This window comes from Protopterus annectens, chromosome 12.part0, assembly GCF_019279795.1.
Source record: "Protopterus annectens isolate FY-2018-M chromosome 12.part0, PAN1.0, whole genome shotgun sequence".
NCBI classification, from domain to species: Eukaryota; Metazoa; Chordata; order Ceratodontiformes; family Protopteridae; genus Protopterus; species Protopterus annectens.
Window position 1 is genome coordinate 1,416,391,061 of NC_056746.1, and position 18,146 is coordinate 1,416,409,206.

An 18,146-nucleotide genomic window follows, 5' to 3' on the forward strand; every position below is an offset into this window, starting at 1 on the left:
ATTTTAATGGACAATTTCAGGCCAATAAAGCCAAACCCCACTAGCTATGGATATGCATATTTCAGCCTTGTATGACCTTGTCAGCACAGCACAAGCAGAGTCTGCTTGTGCTGTGCTGATGAGGTCATAACAAGCGGCATTTGGCTTTATTGGCCTGAAATTGTCCATTAAAACGATGAAACAAGTCATGGGCATTCAGAATTGCCAATTAACTGAAACACCTGATGTTTATAAGGGTCATTTGCATATATCCCATGTGCCTCTGATGCAAAAAGTTTAGGAGGTCACTCAGTGGAAGTTCTAGCTTTGCTGTTGTTCTCCCTTACAAATAAATATCAAATGATCTATAAATCTACTATAATAGACAACATTCTCAACAAAATAAACGTGGTATATAAATTGGTTTTCAAAATCACCCATGTACACCACAGCATATGTAGGGGCAAAAGATGCCCCCATTGCCGTGCCACTTTTTTGCAAAAAGAACTGCTTTTCCCACTTAAAATAATTATATGTTAAGCTGAACTATAACAAAGATAATAGGAAAAAGGAACACGGCCCCCCACCATAATTTTGCCCATGGCTTCTAGGTCCCATTTAGTATCAGTGTTGGTATATAATGAACTAAAATCCATGGTAGCCCAAAAGAAATTCTCCTGCCATTTTACTTTCTTCAGACCTTCACACAATTCACTAGTGTTCTTAATATAGGATGGTAACTTTTTTAAATATTTTTTAAAATGAAAATCTAAAAATAGGCCAACATTTCCCAAATAAGAACCTATCATAGAAATGATAGGCCTTCTGGGGGGGGGGGTATCTTAAATTCTTATGAATCTTAAGGATGGCATAGAATTTAGGGTCCTTGGGTTCTTTGACAAACATTTTTTGCACATCCCTGTTACCCAAGAAACCCAGCATTTCACCTCTCTCTCCAACATTTCCAACAGTTCTCCATTAAACCTCTGCGATGGTTTCTTAAGCAATTTGTCATAATCATCATTATTATAAATCAAATCCACCACCTTTTTTTGATAACCTTCTCTACTCATCATTACCTAATTACCCCCTTTATCTGCTTACCTGAAAATATATTTATCTAACTGGGAGCATACCATTTGCAATTCAGTCCATTCTATTTTTCATAAATTATGTTTTATCACTTCTAAGAAAAACATCAAATTCACTTTCTACTCTCTTACACATCACATTCTAAAACATTTTAATAGACATAGACTGCCTCAGTGGCATAAATTTGCTCTTCCTAGAGGAAAAATGAGGAACTTCCAGACAGCCATAACCTGTGTTAAAGCTGTTGGAATCTGACTGATATTCCAAACTATGTGCACTTTCATCATTATCCAGTTTTACCGTGTCACTTAAATCATCACTAAACAATTCAAAAAACAAATCAGTTTGATGTAAACTAAAGTCCAATAAATCATCATCACATTCCAAATCCACCTGGGAAGAAACATTCATTCCTATCACAGTTATCAAAATACACCTTCAAAAATAATTTTTGACAAAAGCATTTAACATCTAAAATGATATCCGCTAAGCAAGGTACTCTGCTCGGAACAAACTTTGGACCTTTTAGTAACACATTTTTCAAAACTTCCATAAGCACAAAATCAGGTAAGTTAACAAATTTAATTGTTCAATCATTTTTTCCCATTGTAACATTGCACGGAGACACAGCAATTCATAAGCTTGTTCAACATTACAAACATTACTAACATTATCCAAACCAGTCTTTTCAAGATCCTTTACCCCCACCAACGGTGGTATGCAAGTCTCCAGTTCCAACACAAAAAGTCAAAGTAATTTCTTAGATGTTGTTGCTGTAATTCTAACAAAAAATCAGTCATTTCTTACTTCTTGCTGTCGTTGTGGCTGTTGTTCCTCCGACCTTTACAGTAGTAACTGTGTGTATGTCTCTGTCTTGGGGATTGTTTTATGATGCAGAGTTTTCTTGAACATCATTTGTATCCCCCACAAGAATGTCATCAAATAATATGCCCTTTTTACTGCTCACATTTGTGTCCACTGGACAGAAAAGAATCATGTATATCCCTTCCACTGGGAGCTCCTCCCCTGGTTTTAGACCGACCCAATGATGATTTTTGAATGTATTTTTTGAATGAATTTTGAATGAATTTTGTATTTATATATAATGAGAGGTAAAAAATATACATTTTTAGAATAATATTTGTGCTATAAATTTAATGTTTATTTTTGTGTTCATTTTATTGGTTAGTGGAGCTTATACCTGTTTTTTGCTTCTTTGCAACAGCTGTTTGTGATATAGCACTCTTGTCACAAAAACATGGAGTAAAGGCAAAGACTTGACCATCAGCATTATGTTTTACCAGTACTGACTATAATTAGAAATATTGGGGTGGGTGAGGAGATACTCTACAGTTTTATGCAGTTTTTGGTACTTGGGACACATAAATACCTCAAAATCCTGAATAAAACTATCAAATTCATTCCCTCTTTATAATGAGCAATTAATCTAGTATTAAACTTGGCTTCCAGGGAAGGGTTTTCACCCCTTCTACTCACATGCATTTGGATAAGATTGAGCATCTCCTTCTGATTCTGATGTTATTTTTTTCTTCTTACTTCATCTCTTTTTCTCCTATACCCGCACCCCAGTCTGTCAGGCACTTTGATCTTCAGACACTTCATCTCCACTTCTAGTTTCCTTACTTCAACTGCTTTTCATTTTGAGATCATCACAGGACATATTGTATGGTCCTTTTCCTGCATACTGCATGCCTACAATCTCTGCTAGGCTTTCTCTAGGTTCAATGGACTGAAACTCAACTTAATAAAAGGCTGATATTAACTCGTCTGTGGAAAAAACAGTGAGTGGCAGCTCCTGTGATCTGCACTCTTCAACCAAATTTTCAACTAGCATTTTCTTGTATTTCTTCAAATCCCATTTTGTCAGTTTTCTAACTACCAGGACTAAAAAAGAAAAAAAAAACATAATAACTGCTATGTGATATATACTTATGTACATTTACCTTGTAGTTGCAACGGTAAACACACTGTTGGTAATAAAAGTGTTTTGCAGGCTAATGAAGTTCACGTTACAATATCCTGTACTTTTCCATTATCGGGGCAACAGTTTAAATGCGAATGTTGAGCTCGGAATGTACAGTCCAATCAAGCATTTCTCAAGTTAAGGTTAACAGGTATGTATAAAATTATTACATCAAACTGATGCAGAATTACAGTCCTATTTAATTTTCAACCTAATGGTAACAAGGAGGGAATTAGCTTCTTTCAATTATGCCACTGTAACCCAAAAAGCGTTCTGGACTAACCTTTTTAAGGTTCTTTTTTACCCATTCTGTATAAAGTAGCAATACATCTTCCTATTGTACATCACAAAGAAGAGACATCCTGTAGGTGTGATTAGAAATGTCCTGAAGTGTACGCACAGATCACATTTAAAGCAAGATTTCCCATTTATACTTTGCGTGGTGAAAATACATTCATGCTGTTCTTCATTGAAACCAGGAAAAAAAGCAGCTCCAATGTACAGACGTGATGTGTCATTGTCAATTCGATCATGACTTTGACAATTGCAGTAAGGAAATGTAAAGTAAGACACTTGAAAGAAAACAGTTCATTGTATATAATTAATGTGGTTTATATTTCAGGTAATATGAGTACTTGAATGAAAAAAAAATGTTATCCAATGTTGATGTATTAATGCAGTTTTAAACTTCCTGTGTTTGTATTTACCGAAGCAACTCTTTCAACGCAGTCATTCAGTTGTAATGCAGTACCTAAAGACGTCGGTTAACCAGATGTCTGTACAATGTAAAAAATAATGGGCAGGATTCACGAAGCCTCCGTGTAAGAGTTACAAGGCTTACACAGAGGCTGCAGTTAAATGGTGTGACGTCAGCATGCCATGCATATGCATGAGGGCATGCTGAATCACACCTAAGGTTAACACGGTCCATGTAAGACAGTAGGGGGCGTGTCCATAGGGCGAGCCCTGCAAACGGACACACTCCCAGAAGAGTAAAAGTCCCGAAAGTAAACCCCCACGACAGAGTCCGTGTAAATGTGAATAAACACAACACAACACATGCCCCCACAAACTATGACCATAAAATGTAAAAATTAACATGTTATATATTTTTTTATAAGTTTTAAAGATGTTTGCCCGTGCATATAAGAACTAAATATGCAAAGTAAGCCAAGAAGCAATAGCGTAGCGGTAGAGATGTTGGCTGAAGAGGAGGCAGTCATGGTTCGAGCCCCCACAACATCAATTTTTATTTTTAGTGAAATAAGCACAAAACAATTCCCTGACATATATGTACATATATAAAATTATATTTTATGTAAAATGTAATGAAATGGGCCATGTATTTTGAAGAAATGTGAGATAATAAAAAAAAAAAATGTCAGATGTGCCTATAGCTGAGCTACACTCTAACAAGTTGAGTATATCTGCCCGTAGGTGAGCAGTGTTTTAACAGGTGTAAAATGAGTGCCCGTAGGTGAGTAGTGGTTTAACAGGTGTAGAAGGAGTGGCCGGGGTTGAGCAGAATACCAACACACTGAAACTGTGTGACCGTAGCTTAGCGTAATATGCATGCCGACAGCCAAACGGCTCGTAAGCCAGCGTGACCCATTTGCGCGGAGCTGCGCACCGCGCCAACAAGCTAACCGACGGGCAACGTTGAGCAAGCTGTAAATAAACTGCCTTTACACAGACACACCTCCTAGCCTGTGTAGACAGTCATAAAATATAAAAAGCTATGGCCAGGCTTGAACTCAGGATACCATGTACCATAGTCAAAGTACTGAACCACTAAGCCATGACAGTTGCTCTTAGAAATGCAGTAATAGCATATATATAGGAATGAATGGAAAGAGGAGCAAGACAAAGCAGGTTTTGTGAAGCTGATACAATTCCAAAATGGCCAATCACAGATAAGTGCAGGAAAAACGGCATATATAAGCCCCATAGGCGGGAATACACAGCATAACCGATTGTGGAACCGAATTGCAGTAAGGATGGCAGGTGTAGGAGAGGGTAGTTGCATCTGAGCACAGAGGTGGGGCCTTGAGGAGTCCAAATATATGGTTTGGCTCCTCGTCCATGATAATGAGGCCCAACTCATGCAGGGCCAGGTCCTGTGGGGAGCATATAGGGCTGAGGCGTGGGACTGGTTGGCACGTGATCTCACCAGTGCAACAGGAATACCAAGGACTGGTGAACAGGTCCATCACCACCACGCGGACCTGAAGAGATGGAAGCAGGACCAACTGAACCATTGGATCCAGGAGGCCTGGCAAATGCCCAACGCCCCACTACTGAGTAAGTTACGTGTAATTATTTATGTAAGAAATTAACCTAGCTGATATTATGGAGATGTGTATTCCAATATTACTTCATTTATATTGCAACTGCAGGTGTCCATTCTGTGAACCGTCGAGCCTATGCCGATAGGCTAGTGCAGTTGCGCCACCAGGCAGGTAAGTAATTCTCTCCCTGTAACTGTAAAAAAATATAAGTATGACAGCTTACAAAATAGTGCAGTGTAGTCACTTATTAATAAAAAGTGCAAGTAACAGTGTAAGAGAGTTTGCAAGTATTGTTTGATTACAAAAGTGTGATGCAGCCTGTAATCCAAAAATAAAAATGGAACAAGTCTGAAATAAAGATGTTCCACCTGTAATATAATAGTACATAACCTGCAGCAGGCTGAAAAGTACAGCTACAGAAGCTGAGTAAAACACATGTGTGAAATATATCCCTGTTTAAATTCTGAAACATGACACAAGTGAGACTGTTAGAAAGGATTGTTATAACTAAAAGTAAAACATGTCAATAAAGCCTAGAATTAAGTACCATCCTGAATTGTAAAAATAAAACAAGTGAGAGAGTGTGAGAAAGAGGTATGAATCCACCAATAAAGTAGTAATAACTCCTGAATAAAGTATACTGCAGTCAGTACAGAATGAAATGAATGTGACAGGCAGAACCAAACAGCAACATGTGTTGAAAAACGTACTGAAGCTGGAATGTGTGTCCCAAAATCTGGATATGTTACTCTCAGTTTGCAATATGCAGATAGTATGGTTGTATGAAATACCAAACATCCACAGTTGTCTATAGCCATATAAAGCAAATGTAGCAGGATGATGTAGCTGAACAGAGCCAGATATGAATGTGTATGAATAAAAATTAAATGTATATTGATGTAGCAGTAACATTCCTATCAACAACATGAATAAGTTGTCACATAGGAAACTGTAGTCAGACCTGTAATGTGTATATATCTGCAGCTAGTAGAAATGTACAGCATATGTATAGGTATTTGAAGTTGTTAATGAAATATTTCTTCACCCTACCCTATAACCACAAATAATCCATTCCACGTGAAATGGGTATGTGTATTCACAATTAACACCCCTGGACAATTGTCCTGTTGGTTCATACATATTTGCATGTACGTTGATGCATGTGCCCTGTTCATACATCCAAACCTGATGGCCTGTTGCCATCACTCAACCCTACATGTTGTTGGAATGTGTACTGTTGTTCAAATTATGCATGTGTTATGCTTGCTGTTCAATGGCTTGAATTTATGGGTGTTTGGTTAATGGGAATACTAATGCATGCTGTTACAACTAATTGTGAATGGTATTGCATGTTACTAACCCAGTCACTAAATAATGCAAAACATAGGACGACAGGGAAGGCGGGTTCCAGCGGACCCACCTCTCCCACCTCAGCTGGCGAGTGCACCTGGCAGTAGTGCCCAGGCCGGACCCTCCTCCGGTGGCCCTGTGCCACCTGCGGGTGGAAACGATGCAGGGGATGGGGCTCATCCCCCCTCTGCAAGTGTGGCCGGAGGAGAACATCCACTCACCCTCCGTAGTGTCTGGACTGTGGTGCATAGGGAGATCTGGCATGCTGTGCTTGGGTCCCTACGCCAGCTTGAGGCACGGGTGGCACAACTCACGGGCGTGCCTGCTGCCCGGCCTACACAGCCCCCAGCACAGCCCTGTCCTGGGCAGTGAAGGCACAATGGCAACTGCCCATGGGTGGAGATCTCAGTTCCACTTTTGCCATCTGTGGGCTCATGGGCTCGAGATATCCAAACATCCGTCCCCGTCAATTGTGTAACCCCCCCCACATGTGTCATACACCACCCCTGTATGCGTCTTGTTTGTCTTGTCTGTTAACCTCCCCTACCTACCTCCCCAGCTATACCGACTTCCTGTACCTGACATACCACTCTCACCTGAAAAAAAAAAAAAAGGCACTCTGTACCCACAAAAAAATTATGCCCCATACATAGCTGCCCATTTTGCACACATGTCTGCTGGACATGTAAACTGGCAATTACAATTGGCTGAACAACAAATATTATTTTTGTCCTCAGACCTCTCTCAGGGGTGGAAGGTTTCAAATTTCACACCAGATTACAAACATATGCACAGCTGTTGCTGACGAAGAAATGGGCAGCTATGGGCCTTTCCTACATCCCTCCTGCAAAACCTGAGCTTGTTTTCCTACTGTCCTAGCCTCTTTTTGCCCCCTTTTTCAAACCTTTCCTATCTCCCCATTTTCTTTTCTTTAAATAAAAATAGCACGGGTGTGCGCGAGAGTAAGCACTTTTAAGCAGTAGTAAGCGGGTGTGCACTTCTGTGTGCGAAGCTAAGTGGCAGTGTGCATGCGTGACCTCCGCGCAAACCAGCACTAACCCGCTTACAACTGCTTAAAAGTGCCTTAGTCACTCTGAATGACAAGGCCTGTAGTTTTCTCAGCAGCAAAATAAAATACCTCCCTCAGTCTCAAATCCAGGACCATGGAAACAGTAGCCTGCATGACTTACCACAAAGCCATGACTGCTATACAAGAACATTGTGCTGAAAGAAATATGTCATAAAATAGTAGGAATGAATGTAAAGGAAATATAGCAAGTCTAGTACACAAAGCATGTCATGTATATTTACTGTCAAATCTAGTGGATTTGTAAAATAGTACTGTGTGCTGAGAAACAGTCATGCTAGTTGGTAGCTACTAGGTAATAATGTCACAGTAGCATCTGGCAAGCCACACACATACTCAGAGCAGGATAAACACTGCCATAGTTGAAAAGTTAAGAGATCAGACATAGCAACTGTGACTGAGTTACAGGGATGTCCCTGATCTGAAAACAAATGTCAACTGTACCCCACTGACACCCTGTCAAATGTACTAACAGTAGGCAGAAAGGTGTAACTACACATGCAATGGTAACTATGAATGACTGAAGGTATGCACCACCTGCACGTCACAAATGGTGTGCTAATACATATGCTTGAAATAACCGACAGTCACAACTGCAGAATATCAGAATATGTCGTTGGAGTATCCCACTGCTATGTACCATTCCATGAGGCTGATAAAAGATGCACTGGAAAGTATGTGAGGCCTGCTCAGCAGCATGATCAAATACCCTTGTAAGTGTCAAGGCCCACACCATGGCCAGACCACACTGCATGCAGTAACACCCTACCACAACAAACACATAGGGAATTGCTGCCCAAACAGATTTAGCAAGCATTACAAGCTGTGAATGTAAATGGAAAATAGGAAAGCCATAGCAACACATTACAGGAAAGACACCTAGCAGGCATACAAGGAGTGAATGTAAAGGCCAAATATTGAAGCCATAGCAACAGATTGCAAAAGCCACTGCTATATACCAGTTACACCACAATCCTCACAGGAAAGCACACACACCCATATACACAGTATTACTAGTCATAGGTGTCAGTTTACATACACACGGAGAAGAGGACACTGGAAGAAGGAATACTCAGCTTACAGAACAACATGCATTGCAGTGTCTACAACACAGCCTGAAATATGAGAGACATACCAACCGTTACACTCACAGAACAGTGTCCACAGCAAACCAGCATGGTCCCCACCCTGATAATCTGAAAGGGCTACTCCTACCTAACAGACCTTTTTATAGCACAGTCCTGTAATCACAGTGAGAACTGCAATCACTACACAACAGGCTGCATGCAATTAGTAAATCCTGGCTAACAATTGGTGCAAAGGCCATCACATGGACATGTGCAGATACCTACAAAAGCATCCTGTACTCCCAGTCCACACATGCAATACTTTCATTGCACCCTCTGTAGGTAGACACAGAGAGAGAGAGAGAGAGAGAGAGAGAGAGAGAGAGAGACAGAGAGAGAAAGAGGAAGAGAAAGAGAAAGAAATAAAAAAAACAGTAACAACAAAACAAAGAGGCTAACAGCAGGCCAAGTAACTGCAAGCCAACGCAAACAGCTGCAACAAACACAGGTAATGTAAAGTACTAGTATAATAGTCTACATACTGTGAACCCTCCAGATGTGTTATTGGTCTGTATCTATGTATATGAAGATGTGAGATGATAGACACCAGGTTCTCTCACCACGAAATATCTCAAATTTTCAATAATATATCCAGTTTAGCCAGCATGAAACAGTCTGGTACAAATTTCAGATTAGTCCAAAGGTAATTCAAACACGAAAAAAGTTTATTGGAGTGAGCGCTTTCGCGTAGCAACTACTATGCTTCATCAGACAATATAAAACACTGTAGACTTCTGCTTATATATTAAAAACACTACAAAAAGGCGCCAAAATTAGTGTACATGATTGATTAATTGATAGATTGATTAATTAAATTAGATAGAGTGCATTCAATCACTTTCATTTAGTCATGAAGATGTGCATAGGGCCGGGGACATACTGCAACTGTCACTGAAGGCTCTACATAGATATGTATGGGAAGGTAGCTATGTGCACATAGCAATGTAGGTTGTAGTGCAATGTACAAGTAGGTTGTACAGTAATGGATGTTCAGCAGTACGTTACTGTGTGTATACATATGTGGAACTAAAAATGAGTATATATATATATATATATATATATATATATATAAAACATGTGTATATGTATGTATATCGAGCTATGTATGTATATATATATATATATATATATATATATAGAGAGAGAGAGAGAGAGAAATATATAGATATATATACACACATATATATATATATATATATATATATATATATATATATATATAAATAAAATATGCATATGTGTATACATAGATAGAGAGGGATGTAGAAATACATAGACATATATAGTTTCACAGTGTCACAGTTTAGTACTAGGCTATCTGCAGACAGTGTATAGAATAGATTTATAAACTTGCGCCTCTGTATAGTAGTGACACAGTGAAGACCCCCCAACATAATAGCATTAGTTTACTGTGCCTCTGTCTAGTAGTGACACAGAGATGACCCCTGCTGTAAACCTATGATCTCCCATCCACTCATCAAGAATTCACATGAAGAGTGTCAGTGAGGGTCTCTGCCTAACATGAACTGGGATCCTGTTCCACAGTATGGGAAGCATCTTAGTGATGGATCTGTCCCTACAGTATGTCCTATTCATATGTGTGCTGAGGTTTATATCTGTAGCTGTTGTGGTTCTGATGGATTTGGATTGTATGAGGTGGAATATGTCCATCAATACCTGATTGGACATGGCCTTGTACATCAGGCACAGATCACCCCTACGTAGGCAGCATGCTATGGAATAGAGCATGAGTTACGTTAGTCTGGCAGCATATGAAAGTTGTTGGAGACCCTTGATCCTCCTGGTGATGTACTTATGGGGTCCCCCTAGCTGTTGCAAGTGCCAGGTGAGGTACATACCAAATGGGGCATAGTACACAGTCATAGGCCTGATAAGGGAGGAGTATAGGGGTACAATGACCCCTTTTGATCTGGATGTGAATCCCTTCATAATAAGGTGGGTGAGGTAGGAAGTCTATCCAACCACTTTGGCAATGTGGGTGTCAAGTGAGAGGTCAGTATCTATCAGTGTCACCATGTCTCCGATTACTTTGTCTGTACTCAGTGGGTTACTGTCTATGTGATAATATGTGGGTACCTTGTCCGTCCAAAAGGGTATGAGCATACATTATGTGGCATGCAGTTTAAGGCCATGACTCCAGCACCAGTTGACAGTGTCCATGAGGCCTGTCAGTAGGATGTATGTGTCAGCTGGTGTATCGACTATGGCGCCTAGTATGCAGTCATCTTTGAACATTGTCAGTCACTACCCTCCCATGTCTGCTTCCACATCTGAGAATTACATGCCGAACATGAGCGGTCCCAGGACAGAGCCCTGTGGGACACCACTTGTGACTGGCTCTGAGTCTGACATGGCACCAGTGAGTTTGACTGTAGGGTTTCTATCTGTTAGCCGGTTTGCAGCCCATCTTGTGACATATGGATTTACATTTCAGCTGTTGATCATGTCTATGATGCCAAAGTGCGGCATTGTGTCGAAAGCCGTAGGCAGGTCCAGGTAGGCTGCATGGACCGCTGTGCCCTCATCAATGGCTCTAGTGACTGATTTGAAAAGGTCAACCAGGTTCATAAGGCAGGATCTGCCCTCTACAAAGCCAAACCGGGTGGGATCAAGTGTCTAAGTCCCCAATGTCTCTGTGTATGAGTTCCATAATGATCCTTTCCATAGTGTTGCAGACCAGGCTGGTTAAGCTTATGGGGTGGTAGTTACCAGGGTCTGTAGAGGTGCCTCCTGTGTGGAGTGGGACTACTGTTGCTGTATGCCAGTGTCCAGGTACATATGCTGTAGTGAGGCTACGGTTGAATAGCATTTAATGTGCGTGTGTAGCTCCTCTTGGAGTTCACGTAGCATGCAACCTACAATACCGTCCAGTCCCATTGATGCTGTGTTAACAGCTTTGCTGAGGGTGGTTCCCAGCTGGACATCTGAGATGACAGGGAGGTTACAGTCAGCTGGGATAAGTAATTCCTCATGTGTGGGTGAGGGAGGGGAGAAACATGCACTGAACCTGTCTGCCAGAATGTTGGCATTATCTGTGTGTTTAGTGTAGCGATTGTCACTGTGAACTAACTTTGAACATATCTGAGGGCTCCCACCCAGGTGTGTAACATAGCAGAAGAAGGCCTTGTGGTTATCTGTAGTGTCCATAGCGATGTCCCTCTCATTGTTGGCCTTGCATGTTTGTATGACAAAACGTATCTTTCTATTACTGCTGATCAGAGATGCCTTAGCTCTATGGAATTCTGCTCTGCCGTGCAGTAGCTACCTTCTGTTGTTATACAATTTGTTCAATGCTGGGGTCCACCAGACAGGATGCCTTCCCTTGGTGGAGAGGGTCTTGGTTTTATTTGGGATTGCATGATCCATGCATTCTTGGAGATGTCCATAGAAAGCATATGTGAAGGTGTCTGCATTGTGGGGAGTGGTTTCCACTGGCCCAGTGGGCATTAAGGATACCAACTCAGTTATAAGAAGTGTAAAGTCGGCATGTGAGAGGTTTCCCACTGTAGTCTTTTGTGTTGTGGGGGAGGTGGGATACGTATATCCAGGGGGATTAGTCTGTGGTCAGATGTGACTAGTGAGGGGTATACTTCCGGTGTGTAGCACATTGTTCCCATGTTTGTGATGATCAGGTCTAGTATATTATCTCCCCTTGTGGGAGAGGTGACTAGCTGTTCCATTGCATTTGACTTAGTGAATTCCGGGAACCTTTGGCCTAGGGTGTTTGGGGTAGAATAATGCACCCAGTGTATGTTAGGGTAGTTGAAGTCTCCCAATATGATGGTGTGTGGTGGGACATTCATATCCTCCAATGTCTTCAGGAAGGCTGACTGTGGTTCCTGAGATTGGGAGGGTGGTCTATAACATGCTACCAGTTGTATAGCAGGTTTGCCTATGGTTATCTGCACCTGGATGGTCTGTGATGCTTCATGTGTTGCCACTAACCTGGAAGTGTGGGTGTCCTTCATGAGTATGGACACACCCCCTCCCTTTTTGATATGTACCAAGTCCTGGGGCCAAAAGGCATGATACAGGGTATAGCCTGGTACCCTGGTGTGCTCTCGGGAGCCTTGAACCAGGTTCTCACTTACTGCACAGACATAGAGATTGGTAGAATATGTACGTACAGATATATGTAATACACACATACATATATAGATATATGTAGAGACATATACATATACAGATAGATCTGACTAACAACAGATATGTCTGTATATGACTATCTCTCTCTCTCTGTCCCACCCCCTCTCACTCTCACTCTCACTCTCCCTGTGTCTCTCTCTCACTCTCTCCCCCTCTCTCCCCACATCTACATCTATATATACATATTTTATATCATATATACAAACATATATATATATATATATATATCTATATACAGATATAAATATATCAATATGTATACATATATATATATATATATATATATATATATATATATATATATATATATATATACATACATATATCTATCTATCTATATATATATATATATATATATATATATATATATATATATATATATATATGTATACTGTGTGAAGCACATGTTTGCAGATGTCTTGCAACAGGTGCCTGGTGTCAAAGGCATGGAGTGAACACCAGTGTGGATACTGGAGTACCATACCCCATTCAAAAACACTGACACCAGTAACCACCACATATGTGCATGCCTGCCCACCACTGCATGTGTCAGGGGAACAGGGCAACAAGTGTACAATAGGCTCCACATTGATATACACAGTGGCACACTAGTCCTGTAATACCTGTACATGGAATGTGTCAGCGGACATGGTGTGTCAGCTATGGACATGTAGGTCACTGTACCCCTCCACACCCCACAATGTCCTACACGGTATGTACCTCCCATGACAGCTACAGATATGGAGAAGGACACAGACATATGCAAGTAACTGTGTCAATGCACTCAAACACAATACCTATGCAGAGTGACTGACAAGACCACAGAGCACACAGACTACCTACATAGAGGTTACCACTGCTGGATATACATAGTTCGGTCACACCCATGACAGTTGTCTAACAACCATGGTAACACCTCCAAAATCCACAACACAAACTACCTATGTCTGTCGTCCTTGTCACTGCAGTATAGAGCACATGGTGGAGGTACAGGACCCTACCCACAGATACAACATACCCTGTAGTAGACCACACAGAATTAAGAAGCAAGGCTCCCCATGAGTAGATGTCAGACATACCCCTGCTGAATGTTATGCAGATAGGTAATATGCCATATGAGTCACCCTGTGTAACTGTTTGTAAGGAGCAGGTACGATCATAACACATGTGTCACAAGGGGCAGGGTAGCATAACAGTATGCTGCTGTAGGCCCAGGTCCAAAAGCACACTACCTACCTAAGACACAATGCACACCCATGAACACATTGAAAATGAAATATGTGAATTGGAATGAGTGTGCTAGTGACTGGGTGCATGTTGTGTACTGGTGTGATTGCTCACCATGACTGTCTGTCTGTCATGGTAGTGTGTGTACTTGGTGTGAGGTATTGTGATCAACACATACTACATTGCCATATGTTGTGCTGTGTTACCCTGTATGTCACTGTGGTGTAGGTAGGGTTATGGCAAGTAAGAGTAGTGTGCATTACCAGTGAAATATGTAACGTGCATTGTGTGCAGTGCATGGGCTGATAATTTTCCCCATACAGTACCTTGATACAAACCCCCAGTGCGAGGTTGTGTATTGTACCTGAAACAGTGTGTTGACTGCTGCAGTATACTAGTCTGTCGTATGGAGTGTGCCAGGTACGGTTGCACAGTTGTTGGATGAGCACTGATATCTGGTCATTTACATGTGTATCCCCCAATAGACAGACAGATGCTATATATGGTGGTTAAGTTATATCACTACAGTCAAGTATTATGTGCATTATGTGTGCCATAGTTTGCTGACAGATATTGCTGACATATTTTCCTTCTCCTTTTCAGGGCTATGGTTCACCAGCGGAACCCTGTCTACTCCGCTGCAGAGGAGGAGGAGATACACCAGAGCCTGGTGCGGGATTTTGCTGTATTCTTTTCCCGCACCAGCCAGTACCAGCAGGAGAGGGCTGCACTGTGGCAAGACCTGGTCCGTCGGGTAAATGACATAGGCACACATAACCGGACATATGAGCAGGTACGCCATCACTGCAGTGATTTAATTAGAAATGTCTGTCAGCGTGCATCGGATATCCACAGGCAGCAGCTTGCCACAGGTGGTGGGGTGTCTAGACATCCCCCCTCACAAGACTGGGGGGACTACTCCTAAGTGTTGTGGCTCCAGCCCAACAGCAACAGCAGCAGCATACATGTGTAATGATGGAGGCTGGAGCCACACAGCAGCAGGACACGGAGTGTGCAGGTAACATGCCATGTGTATAGTTGACCGTTGTACACTATTAGGTTATGCATGTGTGAGGTGTGTCCTCGTTTTGTAGCTGTAATCTTGGTAATTATTGTGCAAGAGTGATATCCTCAATATCTGCAGTACACCTGTGGAAGCTAACTGTTGCACTACTGAACTGTATCATGCCCACAGTATCAATGGCACAGTTGTGCCCACTGACAATAAATGTCTCTTTTCTGCAGGTCCCTCTGGTGTAACAGCAAGGCAGCCTATCCATGCTGGTGAGTGTGTCATACCGTTACCTTCAATACTCTTGATACTAATAGTAATAATAGGCTGAAGCAGTAGTGCTATGTGTTTCATTGCAGGTGTGTTTGTGTTTGTGGGTTGATATCTCATATACTAAGGTGTGTGCATGTGTGCATGTGCCCATGTGTGCATGTGCCCATGTGTGCATGTGTGCATGTGCCCATGTGTGTATGTGTGCATGTGTGCATGTGCCCATGTGTGCATGTGTGCATGTGCCCATGTGCCCATGTGTGCATGTGTGCATGTGTGCATGTGCCCATGTGTGCATGTGCCCATGTGTGCATGTGTGCATGTGTGCATGTGTGCATGTGCCCATGTGTGCATGTGTGCAAGTGTGATTGTGTGCATGTGTGCAAGTGTGCATGTGTGCATGTGTGCATGTGCCCATGTGTGCATGTGTGCATGTGTGTATGAGTGGTGACATTGTGTACACATTGCAAACTGTGTTTATTGTCTTACTCCCACAGGTTCTGGTGCTGCTCTGGTGTTGTGCAGCAGGGAACCAGAATCAGCTGCCATGGATAGTGATAATGATGATACCTGTGTAATGGCACAGGTAGGTGTGCCAGGGTCTGTCACTGGTCAGCCAATTGACACTACACAGCTGTCGACCCCATCAATGCACACAGTCATCCTGTCAATACATCCTTTGTCACCAATGTCCCTAGGTGATGGACAGGATACAGTGGGCATTGACCAGGGAAATGTGGTACCGGTGGCACATGCATCCCCACACAGCAGCCATGGGCAGGGTCCTGACATAGCACCACACAGGCAGACGTCCAGGGGTTCTCGTGGGAGCATCCATGGGCGTACCACCCCTGTCAGACGTGCCCACAGAGGTCTTTCAACCTCAGCTATGTTTCAGGCTATAATGCAGGCACAGTCACGTACGGAACGGTACACCAGACAGGGTCTGAGGGAGCTGAGAGCATGTCGCACAGACATGAGTGACAGTATGCGTGATGTTGCGGCTGCCATCCGTAACTTCACTGAGGTCATTGACAGACGTTGGGGGGACACATTAGATCTGTTCCACAACTACATGTCCATGAGCCAGGGCAATGGTGGATGGTTGAGGTGTCGACGTGGCCGTATACCAGCAACAGCAGCAGCTGGCAGCCGTCGTGGATGACAACAGGCCCACGGCCGCTCACATAGTGCCAGCAGCAGCCCCAGCAATGCTGGGTCTGTGCTGTCATCAGACCACCCCAGGAGACCACGTGCAAGTGGCACTGGACAGTCCCAACAGGGACCTGTCTCCAGTCACCAACCACCTGCTTCTGATGACAGTACCCAGTCTGGCTTAGTACCTGATATGGTCCGTAGCACCCCTGCCAGGCACAGGTACCATGTCCGTGGCCACAGACAGTGATCTGTATGACCTGTCAGGTACAGTCTGTGGCTGTCCACAAACACCTGTATATGGCAGCCATGAGGTGGGACTATGTGCATTCATACACACATGCAAAGTGATAACACCAAGGGCTACCACATACACGCACACACTGCATCAATATTGACCCATCTTGTACTGCTGTCCCTCACCAACACACACACACAGACATGTCAATTGGTTGTATCAGTGGCAGACTCAGTCATAACAGGTGCCCACCCTGTGCATATGATGAAACTGTGCCACCTCCTGCAATCTGTAAAATCAGTGCAGGAACAGGTTAACATGGTGCTGATGCACAGGGTGACTACATAGATGTGTTGTAATAGTATGATGTTGACAACAGTACAGTGTAATGATATCATTGTGGGTATATACCAGCATGCCTGATGCAGTTACAGTATGAATGTCATTGTATTGTTTTGTACACCCATAGTAATTACCACAGTGTTCTGTCTGCACATCTTTGCATACTGGTGGTGAGGCTGTCAAGGGATGGCCACCTACATAGGTAGCACAGGGGATACAACAATGTACATATTGATACTCAATGATGGTCATGTCAACTGCGAGTTGCATGCTGTCCACAAACGAGTCTGCAATGCGGATGTTTCAGGATGTTGATATCTGTGCAGTACTACACAACAGGTTCAAGGCTCACAAGAGCACACTAGCACTACAAGGTCACACCTCATACCATGCATGACAGCACCAAAACACAGAACTAACTATGACAGGAGGGAGAGTGTTCATACATGTCAAGGATACTGTGGTGCCAGGACAGGTAGCATACATCATACTAAGTCTGGAACTGCTGAGTGAGGGCTCAGTGTCTGTTATTTGACATGTGTATTATTGCAGGTATGAGCACTTGGGTATCAGGCCAGTTATTCAACATTACGAAGGTACGTGGTCTATACACTTGTGTGGGGTGCGGCTGGACCCAGCCAGTCTGACCTGTGAATGTCTGGGTACTGGCTTATAGTGCCTGCATATATGCACTGTTACCTACTGGAAGTCGTACACCTTGTTTGTTGTAGCATAGTCTACATACAGGCCTGCTGACTGTAGCTTTGTTTGTATGCATATTTGCCTGTTATGTTCCTGAAACACTGATTCCACCTGCAGTGCAGATAT